The sequence below is a fragment of the Coturnix japonica genome, chromosome 3 (genome assembly GCF_054131305.1).
Source record: "Coturnix japonica strain WE chromosome 3, WE-NBRP24, whole genome shotgun sequence".
NCBI classification, from domain to species: domain Eukaryota; kingdom Metazoa; phylum Chordata; class Aves; order Galliformes; family Phasianidae; genus Coturnix; species Coturnix japonica.
In genome coordinates, this window is record NC_140665.1 from 71,056,427 (window position 1) to 71,070,004 (window position 13,578).

General features: G+C 37.1%; 1 long non-coding RNA gene across 1 annotated transcript; it reads right to left on the reverse strand.

Moving 5' to 3' along the window:
• Window positions 1-7,464: 7,464 nt before the first annotated feature.
• Window positions 7,465-10,608, reverse strand: LOC146761468 (uncharacterized). Its single transcript, XR_014944157.1, has 2 exons — window positions 10,281-10,608; window positions 7,465-8,644 (listed from the first exon to the last, which is right to left on the reverse strand). It is a non-coding gene; the product is annotated as an uncharacterized LOC146761468 (long non-coding RNA).
• Between the last annotated feature and the right edge of the window lie 2,970 nt (window positions 10,609-13,578).

Sequence of the window (13,578 nt, forward strand, 5' to 3'; positions counted from 1 at the left end):
TTGAACTCAATAAAGAAGAACTATTCTGCTGCTACAAGAAACTAAGAGAGCTCTCTAACTCGACTGAGTGCTGATAGGCAACGTGCTCTAGGTGACCCTGCTTGAGCAGGGTGTTGGATAAATTGACCTCCAAAGATCTATTTCAACCTCAGTCATTCTGTGATTCTGTGATGTTTTTACCCAATTGTTTTGGTCTGCTCTAAAGTAAGCCAAATTCTTTCGTGAGTGAGGATCAAAAACCAGCAAATCCAATTAATCAGGATCAAATTCTAATTAAGTGACCTGTAATTCACCCTTCTGCCTACATATTCATTTTCCATGGATAATTATTAAATAAACATCCCATTTCAGCTGATCATCTTTTGACTCAAATATGATGCAGGGCTTTGGTAACTTTATACTTAAAAAGAACTTACAAAGAAATCAAAATAAAGAATAGCTATTTTAATAACATACATTATAGTAATAATATTTAATATAATTTTTTAAAAAAATGTGATTTTTGGAAAAAGGTTAGTTTGAAATATATTGCTTAAGTAACTTGGAGATCTCAGTCCTTCAGAAAAGTAGTTCACTAGGAGCACAGTGCAAGAGTGGACTTTGCTGAGCTTAAGTACATGGCCAAGTCCCAGATATTTAGGATTAGCTCAAAGTACTTCAACTGTGTCACAGTAAGTTCAAAACCTTCACAGAGTAAAAAGACCCACTCAGAGCAATGATAAACTTAAATTTGATAGAATAGGAAACTGAGACTAAAAAGACATTGCTCAGATGAGAAACTCATTTCTTGTACCTTGTATGCCTTTTTACTTTTTTATTTTTTTATCAAAAAGAAATGCCGAAGGCTTTCTGAACAGAAAATGTTCAATTTCTTTCACAAGCATACATCTATGCTTTGTTTTCTTATTGTTGTTGACAGAGGCCTTCATTATGCCCTTAAAGAATCATTTTATGTTTATTTGTACTGTCTATACAGATTTGGGCAGTTGTTTTATGAATTGCCAGAGGGCAATGTATTTTTTTTAATAAAGGTTTATTACACTTTGATTGATTTCCCCGATATTCATTTTTTTGTGCCTGTCTTACAGTTACTCATTTTTGTTCTAAAGCTCCAAATTGCTGTTACTAATGTTCCAGAGGAGCACTGTAACTGTTAACAGTTGACAATGCAAAATGTCTCTCTGTGTTATTTTTCCATGGAAAACTCATTGAAGGCTAGTTTACCAGGGCTCTTATTTATTATTACATGGAATTTTGCAAGAGTAAGTCACGAGTGAGAAGCACAAATGTGAGATAGAGCTCAACCACCTGATTACATATCCACAAATTAACAAATCACTATATATAATCCCAACTATAGCAGAGATGTTAAATGTGTCCATATGCAAGAAACTGTCAGCAACAATCAGTGTAAGTGTAGTAAAAGACACTTACACTAAAGTCAATCCATAAACTAAACCACACGTAGATACTATCTCTGTGGCTTAACTGATACTTGAAAACTTACCAAACACCAGTAACTTGAATGTGCATTTTTTGCCCTTTATTACTTCAAAGATCACTATATAATTTGTCATTATTTGCAGTAGTTCTCGATATGACCTAAGATTGCCTAAGTTTCAACACTTTTTGAGTCAATTTTTATCTCCCAACAGAATTCTTGTTCTTAACTCAAATAATATTCTTTAAAAGTAGCAATGGATTTTTAGTGAGTTTCAATGAAATCTGAGATGTGTGTTATTCCCTTAGTGCTAGCCTGCTTTTCATATTGCCTGCTCAACAGTTAGATCAGATATATACACTGAGCATACTCCACAGGTGCTACTAGTGGAGAATCATTAAAACAGCCTTGATGGATTCCTTCCATCACTTCTCCTAATCTATTTGCAACCTACTGCATCTAAATAAACACTACAAAACTGATTATTTTACAACTATATTCATGCATTTTGAATGACATAACTGAACCAGCGGGCTTCATCTTGAAGGAAAAGAAATTGGCAACACTCATCCAGCAACCTTTGGTGAGTAGTAGTTAAGCAATGTCACTTCAGCTGCTTACAGGACAAAGCTGCCTGGCCTGCTAGCAAGAGATAGGAATTAAGCCATGAAACTAATGAACAGTAGAGGAGCAGGAAAGCAAGGTTATGCTGTCCTTTTCCTGTTGAGATAGTCCTGGATTTTAATTCTCTGTCCTTCCTCCTGCACAGTCAATAATGGTTATCATACAAGGTTAAAACAGATTTCTGTACAGATGTGGTGTTCTGAACAAGCCCCAGTGGACCATCCTTTATGTCTTCCAACAATTTGACTAGGTTCGACTTTGAAGTGGGCTTTGCTTTGAGTGGGGGTCAGACAAGGTGATTATCAGAGGTCCCTTCCAAAATGAGCTACTCCGTGATTCCTTGAATCTGTCCCAGCCATCTCCCTTCTAGCACACAATGACATGAATGGAAGCAGCATTTGGACTGTGGGTTGATAACTAAGGCTCCTTTTGATTAGCCCAGACGTCCCTAAAAGGGAAGAAATCAGGAAGAAATCCCACAAAAGCGGGGGTAGTCCCCTGAAATCACTGTGCTACAGAAAACACACAAAACCTACCAGTTCAACCTGGTTCTATGTAGCTTTGTTCCTCTCTCTTTCTTTTAAATGGATATGTTTCCCTTGTTCTTATCACTCGTCGTCCCTCCATAAGGGAGATAATATTCAATTATATAGCACGCTTTAGGTAGCAAATGTTTGTGCTATCAGGTACCAGCTCTTGTTTGCTTTTTAATGCTTCCCAAGCATTCCAGAGCTTGTTTTTTAATCTACCAGCCAGTCTTTGATACAGAATCTGGAAATTATTTTTCAGCCAAAAGCGTACAAGGGATGTGGGAGACAATCTGTGGGCTCCTGCTAGAGTAAACACAAAGAACCATTCTCTCATGGAGTAAAACAATAAGATTAGTCCTTTTATCATTAATTTTTTTTGCTTTCCTTCACTGCTTTGTAAACACTGCTTGTATGACTTTGCCTCTTATCGTCTGCAAACTGAATCTGCTTTTGTTGAAGCAGTGTCAATCACAAGGGTTTTTCTGTTCATATAGTTAGCGATATGACTGATTGAAAAAGAAGACAGACAGGATCTGCAATATGCGGCATACCCACTCTGGAGATATTAGGGGGTAGAAAACAAAGGGAACAGTATGGTAAAGTATAACCCAAAGATCACTTGCTCTGTCAAGGAGATTAAGATTAAACTGAAGGAGGTCAAAGTTATTAACATTTAGTCTACAGGGTATATAGCAAGTTAGCATCTAGTTAGGCACTGGCTTTCTAATTGAGGGGAAGCTGCCTTCAAACTTCTTATGTAAACACTAGCGTTAGCAAAAGCCTGGGTGGTCTCAACATTGTAACCCAGTGGACATATTTGATCCAAATCTGCCTGCAAAAAATGTCTTCTGTGACTAACATGATATTTAAATTGTAAATAAGTCCCTTGATTTCTTTCTACCAATTGTGACGGCATTTGTAAAGGGAAAACTTCACAGTGACACTTCTAGGTTTCCTTTCCCAAATATGAAATTCTCCTTCACACCATACTCTTTGTGACAATCTTTCTTATATGCAGCTCTTTGGAGTAAGCAAGATTACTGCATCCGCCATTAAGGAGCACAGACATTGACTAGCTTTTAATCAACATAGCAAAAGCACTAGCAAACTGACTGCCATACAAGTCAGATACACATTTATGGAATATGCTTCACATTTGCAAGTCACATTATTCTCTGATTTTATGGGGCTCTCTCTATAGTTTCTTGCTCTAAATCCAACGGCAAATGAAGAGGGGTTACTATGGGAAAATGAATTAAAAAAACAATCACAGACCAGCCAGCACTGTCAGCCTTCAGAATGTGATTTGACTAAACCTTCAGTCACACTGACCCAAAAAAAAACATCAAAATGACCTCATTTCAGAAGACTGTAGCCAGTACAGGTTAATCATAGAAACATAGAATCATAGAATCATAGAATTATAGAATCATAGAATCATAGAATCACAGACTTGCTTGTGTTAGGCTGGAAGGGACCTTAAAGATCATCTAATTCCAGACTACCTGCCACAGGTAGACTTGCCAATTGCTACATCAAGCACTAGGCCAGGTTGCCCAGGACCATATCCAGCCTGGTCTTGAACTTCTGTAGTAATGGGGCATCCACAACTCCTCTGGTAAACCCATGCCCTGTGCCTTACCACCCTCTGAGCAAAAAATTTCCTCCTAAAGTATAAATCTCTCTCTTTCAGCTTAAAGACATTTCTCCTTGTCCTATCACTATTAGATCGTGTAAAAAGTTGATATCCATCCTATTTATAAGTTCTCTTTAAGAACTGTAAGGCCACATTGAGGTGTCTCCAGAGTTTTTTCTTCTCCAAACTAAACAAGCACATCTCCCTCAACCTTACTTCATAGGACAAATGCTCCAGCCCTCTGATCATTCTCATCACCCTCCTCTGGACCTGCTCCAACAGCTCTATATATTTCTTGTTCTGAGAGATCCAAACCAGGATGCTGTAGTCCAGATGGGGCATCATGAGGACACAACAGAGAGAGACAATCACTTCCCATGTCTACCTGGCCACCTGTCCTTTGATGCAGCCCAGGATGCTGTTAGCCTCCTGTGCTGCAAGTGAATACTGCTGGCTCATGTCCAGTTTTTTGTCCACCAGGACTCCCAAGTCCTTGGCACTGGTGCTCTCAAGGAGCTTTCCTCCTTGTTTGTACACATATCTGAAGTTGCCCCAACTCAAGTGCAACACATTGCACTTGGCTGTGTTGAATCCCGTTAGATTCTTATGGGCCTACTTTTTGAGACTGTCCACCTCCCTTTGAAAAAAATCTCTTCATTCAGTTGTACCAACTGTACTATTCTGCTTGGTGTCATTCATAAAGCTGTTGAGGATGCACTCAATTCTACTGTCTCGGTCATTGATAAAGATGTTGAAGAATGCTGGTCTCAAGATGGACCCTGAGGGGACACCAGTCATCACCAGCCTCCATATGGATGGAGAACCACTGACCATAATTCTCTGGTTGATACTATTTAAGCTAATCTCCCTCTAAAGTGAATTACTATATTTTCATAAAATTTGCATGCTTTGGCTTAGAATTTTACTGATATAACCACTCATCTCTGGCAGGGGGGAGAGCACAGAGTTAGGTTATGACCCCTCCCCAGTATAATCTGCTGTTGATCCCGATGTCATCTGTGTTCAGTTCAGAGCTTCATTTCTGCAACCCACCTGCCTTCCACAGCCTATATGGGTTCAGGAGATAGATGAACTTTCACAGGAGAAGGTTCATGTCAACACTGAACTGGAAATAATCCTTAAAAATTCATCTTCTTTCTTAAAATTTGAACCATAGACTTTCCTCCTGCAAGACTGAAAACTACATTCATTAACCTAGCCCAGCTCCACACCTCCGCCACCCCAAAATAGAAAACACCAAACCAGATAAAATGAGCTTCCCTGATCCACTGGCAGTCTCTGTCATTTCTACTTACAGTGCTGGGTTTTTGAAGAAAAAGTTAAAACTACAGCTAAAACAAGTGGCAGATTGCAATAAACAAATACAGTTGCTTAGCCAAGCAGTTATAGCCCAGGACTTCCACACCTTTATAAGCCTGGTGGGAAACCTCACAGAGTAAAGTACTTAGTAGTTGCATCAGCTTAACTTTTAAAACCTATTGCAGTCTTTTGATATCAGGAATGCACTGTCTGTTAAACTCTCACCATCCATTTGGAACACAGCATTGTGAGTTCAGCCAGGGCCATCAAAGCTTTTCAGTCTCAATTGTCTAGAATTTATATGTGGCTGTCTCACACAATCCAAGCTCTGACTTTCCCAGCCTAATCTCCCCATTTATCACCTGTCTGTCACTCCATTCCTACTGAGACTACAATATTACCACTATGAGAAGCATGACCAGTCTGCCCAGTTCTAATATTGCTAAATGCTTTCGAAAGGAGAAGAGCATCATATTAGCACCTCATTACTTAATCAAGTTTGCACTACTAAGCACATCGGTCTCAGAGAGAAGAGATAATAAATAAAAAAAGAAAAATAAATTAAAAAAAGAAGTCACAGAGAGCTTGCTTCAGACAGAAAAATAGAAACCCGTTATTTTGGAAGGAACAGAAGAGTTTATATAGTTTATATCCAGCATTCTGAAAGCAACAAAAATAAACTATGGAAAAGCCTGACAAGTATTCATAAAACATTTGGCACAAGTGAGCCTACATTTTTTATCAAAGAAAGTAATTTCACAAATCTCTGCATTTCAAGAGATTCATTTTTGGATTTTTGTTTTGTTTTTGTTTTTGTTTTTGTTTTTGTTTTGAGCATATATATGCCATGGGGAAAAAAAAAGAAGGAAAAAAAAAAAGAAAAGAAAAGAAAAGAAAAAAAAAACATTTTATTGTTATTAATTATAACGTTAGTCCTAAAGTAAAAAGGTTATTTTATGAAAAGCAGTGAGTTTCAATAAGAAATGCAACACATTTTTTGACAACATAAATCAACTAATTCTGTTGAAGGTTGATCTAATTTGAAAGGTGGAATCATAACTGCACAAAAAATAGAGTTTCAAATTAAGAAATACACAAGTGCATTTTGTCTCTTACCAATACACTAACAATGAACAGAATCATAAATGAGGTAGGTGCAAAGTGTTCTAAAAAATCCCTAGCAGTAAGTAACACACAAAAGAATATACTCACAGAATAATATACTCAAAATGAGATCATCTTCCCTAACTTAGGGCATGGAGTTGTCTGTTATTTCTAACTTCATTCACAACTACAGTACAGAGCCAGATCCTAGATCATTGAAATTAGCAGCAACTCCCACTCAAGATCCATTTTCCTGCTTCTGGGGTACATGGTGTACTGAAGCCTGACCCTAATCCACTTCACCATCTGGCAACCTATTGAGGAAGGCATCAAGAAAGTATAAAAGCTAACACAAGCACCATGTCCCTCTTAAAATGTCAGCTGGGGTTGAGCATTTAAACATATTCCTCTTCTAATCAGTCCCTCTTACTTAGGAAGGATTCTGTTGCAAACCAGTTCAGTGCTTTCTTAATTCAGTTGTGCCATCAAAATTAGGGGAAAAAAAATAAAAGGTAGCTAGGTAATAGTTTCTAAGACATAGTTTCTTAATCTGTAGATTATTATATTACAAAAGAGGTATGTTTGATCAGTCATAGCACTATTTCTCCTTTCTGTAAATAGTTACAAAAAGAACAGAAAAACTGTCTCTTTAAGTAAGGAGATATAAAATAAGAAGAAAAATAAACCATGCAATGTCAGCACTTCACTCCAAATAGCATAGTTTGGAGTTTTCATGCCACTAAATTAATATATCCTTGGAATATGCCATAAATGATGAACTCCTTAAAAAGTGCTGCATTCAACAGTTCTGGAATGCTATAATGTAATATTTTATCTGTACAGATAAAAATATATATAATGTAGAAGTAGACTAAAAACAAAATCAGCAGTAGGTTAGATAAAAGTGATCACGATTTTCCTCTGTTTGTTCTACATACTCAGAATTAAGTCCAGGCCAGCAATGTGTATTCTTGATGGATTGGAAAAGCCAATTTTACAAAGCTGAAAACAATTATATGCTAAATCAGTTGGGAGAAAGAAATTAGACAGGAAATGTGGATAATAACTGGAAAGTGTTTAAAAACATTTTACTAGAGGATTAAAAAAGAATGGAAGCTGAGCTGGCCTAAATACTGACTTGGATAGAAATGAAAACAGATATATAAGTCATAATTATTGTGCAAAAAAATGGTGTTTACTAGAAGTTGCATGTATTAGACAAAAGATAACTACAGAAATAACACTGATGATAGAATCAAGAAACAGATTTTGTTCAACTTATTCATCAGTGAAGGGACAGCACACTCAGCAAATTTGCTGATGATAGAAAATTGGGAGGAATGGATGACAAATCAGAAGTCTGTACTGCCATTCAGTGAGATATGGACAGGCTGGAAATTGGTGTGGAGAGGAACATCATGAAGCTCAACAAAGGCAGAGTCCTCTTCTGGGGAAGGAATAACAAGCACACATCAGTGCAAGTTAGGGGTTTACCTGCTGGAAAACTGTGGAGAAGGACCTGTGAGTCCTAGTGGACAAGCGTGAATCAACAAAGTGACTTTTTGGCTAAGAAGGCCAATTATATTCTCAGATGCATTTAGAAGAGTGTTTTCACGAGGTCAAATGAGATGGTCTTCCCCCTCTGTTTTGTCCTGGTGAGGCTTCATCTGGAGTAGCATGACCAGTTCTGGTCTCCTTTGTACAAGAGAGACCAGAGAGTCCATCAGAGGGCTACAATGATGACTAAGAGCCAGGAGATTCTCTATTATAAGGAAAGGCTGCAAGAGTGGTGTTGTTCATCCTGGAGAAGTGCAGACTGAGAGAACTGCCACAAATTTCCCAGAGGTGCTGTGCAGTCTCCTTGTCTGGAGAACATGAAAACTTACTTGGATGTAATCATATGCAAGATGCTCTAAGTGACTCAGCTTGAGCAGTGGGGTCAGACTATATGTTCTCCAGTGGTCTTTCCATCCTCAGCCATTCTTGTGTCTGTATATCCATGCATTAAAAACAACAGAAAAAAAATAAATGTTATTTTGATCACTTGTAAGTTCAGTCATACTAAGAACAAAAGTTTGTATGTTCTCTAATTGAATCTGATATCTGAAGAAAAATCACATCGAATCAGTTCTGTCATAAGAAGACAATGCACTGTTGTACACTTGAGCAGTAAATCAGAAGAATGCCATATAACTAAATCCACAGATCTGGGTAATTTACAACCAGGCTTTAAAAAAGTTGGCTGAAGAAATCTGAAAACTATGAATGCTACTTTTTGTTAAGTCTGAGAACACTGGAGTAATTCCAACAAGGGAAGAAAAGGAAGGAAAAGCCAGCATTACACTAATATATATATTTTTTAAAAATTTCATGTGTAACCCAGGTAACTACAGTCCTTTCAGCCTGAATTGAAAGGATAAAACAATTTAAAAGTTAATGGCAGATTCTTTTAGCAAGGATCTAGACAAGTGTCATGCAATTAATACAAGCAAAATGGCTTAAGTGAAACTGGAATTTCCTGCGAACATCCCTAAAAAACCCCAGGTGCTTTGCTCTTAGGAGTTTAAGAAAGGGAAATGTAGCCAGACACGTATAGGACAAGATGGGACAGCCAACTACTAACCTTCCAAGTCTCCAGAGTGACAATGGGCAAATCTAACAAAACAACACTGGCATCAGAAAGATTATTTTTTCAAAAGTGACCCTATAGATATGAACAATTCTTCATTCAGAATAAAATACTTTCAAAAGTGGATCAGCATTTTTTAAGTTCTCTGAAACTGGCAGAGTGTCTTTTTGTTGCCTTGACTCTTTCATTGAAGCAAGGTTTGCCTGGCACTAAAGCCTGGATAGAAGCTTTAGTGAGCCCTGTGCTCAGTTCACTGAGGAATTTTCAGCTCAGAGAGGTTCTCTGGATTAATACAACTCTGGAAGTGTGAACTAACTAGGTAGCCCATCTAATAATTGAGACAACTTGCTAACAGGTTAGGGTTAACTATGTGTAACATTGGCATTGATTTATGACTGTCAGGCTAATAGTTTATTTAGATTGTTCAATTTAGTAATTTTCTGCAGCTTTCAATTGAACATTTTGAATCAGGTGTTCAATGGATTGATCAATATTAAGTACAATAAATCTCTGTATCACTCCATAAACAAAGTTAATTTTTATAGCTTTGGCATGATTTAAACCTTTTCGCTTTAAACCATTCTGCAGTACTGCTGTCATGTAACTATGTGCTTCTCTTCATTTTGCTTAATTCACATCAGGTTGTGACTTAATAACATGCAGGACAATGAAATCCACCATGTGCTTAGAAGGCCTTGATTCTGCAAATGTGCATGTATGCTTCTGCATGTGGATAGATAACTCTTTTGATCCCAATGAGGCTGCTCACATATGTAATCCTTTTAAGGTGAATAAGTTGTAAGTGAAGGACTGGCATTAAAATGTTGAGTTTTGTGGTTAATGAGAGCTTTCTGAAGGTACAGAGGCCATAGTGAAGGTCAAGTCTCATTTGCTTAATGCGACTTCTTTGATTTGCACAATTTTTCCCCATGCCAAATTTTCTCCTTCCCCCCCAAAAACAGGCTCATATCTCTGCCTCTGAAGCCTGCATTTTACCTTATGGTGAATGTCCATGTCAGATGTAGCCTGATGGCCATTCTTGAGATGAATATGATGCCTGGTTCAGGGATGGGAAGTTTCATCTTGGGAGCGGGGTGAAGCATGGATGCAACTCTGAGTTCTCATCACAGTCTTTAAAGATACGCTGAATGGCAAGCTCTTGTTCTTCACCACACTGTTTCAGTGAAACTACTAGACATATCATCTTGCATTTGCTTGATCTGATCAACTACTTCTTTACAAATGATCAAAGATAATGCATGAAACTTCCTAGAGAGGAAAAACTTCAAGTCATGTTTTGAGAAGGACTTCATCCTAATGGCTGCTTGGAATACAGATAGTACAGTAAGCAAAAAAAAAAAAAAAAAAAAAAAAAAAAAAAGGAAGAGGATGATACTTGATACTCTCACTTTCTTTTCTCAGCATAATATCATTGACCTCCCATTCACATTCACCCATCACACTGTTCTTGAGTAGGTGCTGCTGGTTTGGCTGACCTTTGCTGGAGATTTCTCTAGAATGGAGAGAGTCCATCTGACTAAATACCTCTCTGGCATGTGAAAAACTTGTAGGGATAACTGGTGCAGTCAACACATGGAAGAATTTACTGTCTTACCCTGAGGTAAAAAGCAGATCCTCCTTAAGCACTTAAGTAACCACAAATGTTTTCAACTCAGGGCTGGTATAAAATAATAATAAAAATAACCAGTCCTTCCTTCTTCAAAAATAGAAAAAGGGAAAGGAAAGGGTAGCTCTCTGGGCCATCACCACATTCCTTCTTTTATCTCACATACTAAAAAGGCATAGAAAATGTGTAGCAGTTGCAAATGTCTTAAAGAGCAAGTTAAATGATTACCACAGACTGGGATCTTTTAATATCTGTTGAGCTGAGTGTCACAGACTACACACATTTATGCATTTAACACATCTTTAAATAGTATGCATAAATGCATGTTGCTGAGCAGTGACAGGAAAATCAAGCAAGTATTTTTACTTATAAAAATATCCTACTTCCATGTTGTTTTTTCACTGAGAAAAAGAACAAACCTGCCATACTCAGTATCCCAGGACACAGGCCTTGAGCACCTTCGTTTTGCATCTGTTGCTGTGGATCAGCCTCTCCAAGTGGAACTCAAGTTTTCATCTGCCTTCAGAAGCTGCATTTTGAAGATGTGACTTTCTTATTTTCTTACACCATCAAAACCTGTGAAAAGGGAATGAACCATGTTTCGATTTCTGCAAGAAGCAGGGGATTATGCAGATTATTTCCTGTTATACTGTAAGGAGAAATGCTCATTTTCACAAATAATGCAGTTCTCTAGAATGGTAGGGGAAAAAAAAGAAGAAAAAAAAAGGCTACAGAAATTGATATAACTTTTAACCAACTGAAAAATTAAAAAGAAACTTCTCTTATTAAGCTACTCTCATAAAATAATAGCTTGCTATGAGAAGTTGACATTAATAGCAGAGCTGTGTGTGTCTGGAATGAGAATTTACCTGAAATACTCTTCAGTAAATGAAAAGAATAATTAAAATGTATTAATAGCTGTTTCTAGAACATCTCTTCCAAGTCATCTTTATATTGCCATCTTCTTCTTTCACAAATTCACTGCAAATCTTGAAGGAGAGAAGCCAGACTATCAAGAAACGGGTTAGCATTATGAAGAAAGGAATTTTTTTGCTAAAGACTTGAAAGTCCATACGACTGAGATGGAAAACCTGTGTAAGGTCCAAGTGCAGCCCTTCAGACACTGTCAAACTACATTGCTGAGTCACTCCTATGTAGAAATGCAAGTCAAGGGGCATCTTCTTACAGTGACAGTGACATTGGCAGTCTCATTACTCTGTCAGAAAAGGAGATATCAGCTGATGACAGCATAGCCATTCTATCATCCCAGATGTCTCTATCCTAACTGGACTGGAGCAAGAAAGGATCCTTCTAGAGCTGCACTTACAAAGGTGTTGCTTTTGTACAGGTTTTTTGCACAGCAGGATCCTCTTCATAGCTCAAACAGTTCAAACACCACGATTCTGATAACGATCGTGTAGATGTTGCTTTTCACCCCGAAAAAGCTCGCTAGATTTTCACTAAAAGGCAAAGAGGAGTAGCAGATGGAAAACAGATAAAGAAATTAGCACCTTATTTGTTTTAACACCCCTCCTTACAGACAGTTCTCTGTAGGCTCCCCAGTCATACTGCTGCAACAAGCACATAGTTAAAGGTGATGTATAATTAGAGTCACTGGCATTTAGTCAAATTTTAGCTGAAAATAGTCACACCAGAAAAGGATTTAGCTGAAAACTAAATCATACCTATTCTTTCATTGTTCACAACACTGCAGTGTTTAAATTGAACTTTTTAAATCAAAGCTGCGACAAAAAACATTATGTTAGTCTAATTTTTTTAACACTGACTTACAGGTACGTGCAGATGAAAATTCTTTGTAATCTCTATCAATATTAGAATAAATAATAAAATTCTTATTAAAAAATTTACACACTCTGTCCTTAAAGGGGTTTTGTAGTTTGTACAAAACAACTTCATATTCTCAAGCTCATGTGGTTGTTCACAAAGTTCTTAAAGTTCATTTTATATTGTTCAGTTGTGTCCCTTAAAAAAAAATCAGAAATGAAATGTTCGGCAAGTGTATACCCAAACAGCAATTCTGAAGTTCTGCTTAAATGCTATTTTAGCATCTTGTCATTATTAAGGCACCACTGATAAAAATTAACTGTCCTGCAATATCTCAAATCTGTTGACGTCTGTTATAAATTTCCCCTTTCTGCACTGGAACAAAAGATGCAGCATTGCACTTAAGGAACTGAATTCCATAGCAGGGCAGCATAATTTGCCAATTCACTTGATCTACAAAACATAATCTACACACATGGATCGTATTACAGGAATTTCAAAGGTGGATGAAAAAGTGTAGTCTAGTGAATAAGGAACACAGATTCAGATATATTCATATGAGCTTTTTCTAAACATGTACCAAATCTCAACAACCTTACTAAATGGTCTCAGCTAGATAGAAAATGACCCATATTGAGTCAATAACAACTCTGCTGAAGTTCAATCTCACAGAAAGAATTAGTCTTACAGAAAAATCTCTGTCGTAGAAAAAAAAGAAAGAAAAAAGAAAAAAAAGAAAAAAGAAAAGAAAAGAAAAGAAAAGAAAAGAAAAGAAAAGAAAAGAAAAGAAAAGAAAAGAAAAGAAAAGAAAAGAAAAGAAAAGAAAAGAAAAGAAAAGAAAAGAAAAGAAAAGAAAAGAAAAGAAAAGAAAAGAAAAGAAAA